Consider the following 1,274-nt stretch of genomic DNA (forward strand, 5'->3'; position numbering starts at 1 on the left):
CCGGCCCCGAGCAACAGCGGGGGAGGGGCGGGGGGAGGAGGGAGGGGAGGGAGGGGGGAGGGGGGGGAGGAGGAGGGAGAAAGGAGTTGGGGGAGAGGAAGAGGAGGAGGAGGAGTGGAGGAGGAGGGGAGAGAGTGGCTGGGGGAGAGGGAGAGGAGAAGGAAGGGGGGGAGAGGAGGAGGAAGAGGAGGAGGAGGAAGGAGTGGGGGGAGAGGAGGAGGGGAGAGAGGGGGAGAAAGGAGAAGGAGAGGGGAGAAAGGAGTTGGGGAAGAGGAGGAGGAAGAGTGGGGGGAGAGGAGGAGGAGGGAGGAAGGAGGAGGGGAGCCCAGAGCAGTGGTGGCTGCCCCATCCCTGGAGGGGTTCAAGGCCAGGCTGGATGGGGCTGGGAGCCCCTGATCCAGTGGGAGGTGTCCCTGCCCATAGCAGAGGGTGAGTCTGGATGGGCTTGGAGGTCCCTTCCCACCCAAACCAGTTTGATCCTCTGATCTATCCACAGTGCCCATCCCATGGGAGCATCCTTGGGGGTGTGGGAGCCTCACCTCCTCCTGTGCTGCCCAGTATTCCCAGAGAGCTCAAGGAGGAGGGAAGGCTCCCCCATCCTCAGGGATGCTCCCCGGGATGGGCACCCAGCCTCTGCCGTACAAAATTCAGGCAAGATGATCCTTTCAGTCAGGCCAAGGCCAGGGCTGCGCTGCCTCGAGCAGGGGCAGGAGATGGACACGACAACAGGGGGACGCGGCGAAGGCCACGCGCTCTTTGGCCAGTCCTGCAAAAATAAACGAGTCCGTTGTTTGCCGGCAAGGCAGGAAGGACCCGCGGACCGGAGCCAGGATGGGCTTTGGGGATGCAATCCCGCCGGGGGAACCCAATTAAGCACATCAGCGTCTGGGCTGTTGGGTTTTTTTTAAGCCAGGGATTATTTTTTAATTGAGGCAGCGCTGGGGGAACGGCCTCGCTCGCTCTGTGTGGCTGGATGCCTGCTGGGGGCTGCCCACGGGGAGCAGCCTGGAAGAGAGACGGGAATTGCCCGGGTCCCCTAAACCTTGGAGGCCCCTCCTGGGGGATGCACCCACCAAAACACCAGCGACCGAGGTGATGGAGCCGTGAAGTCCCGTGACTTCATGAAGAGTGGGACTCTCTGTCCATCCCCAACAACCTGAGATTTCCAGGAGGCAAATCCCATCCGCAGGAGGGGATGCGGCAGAGCTGAAAGGCTTTGGATCCCGTGGAGCATCACTGTCTCCTGGCCTCCTTCACCCCATGACTTGAAGTCC

Source organism: Phaenicophaeus curvirostris, chromosome 26, assembly GCF_032191515.1.
Source record: "Phaenicophaeus curvirostris isolate KB17595 chromosome 26, BPBGC_Pcur_1.0, whole genome shotgun sequence".
NCBI lineage: Eukaryota > Metazoa > Chordata > Aves > Cuculiformes > Cuculidae > Phaenicophaeus > Phaenicophaeus curvirostris.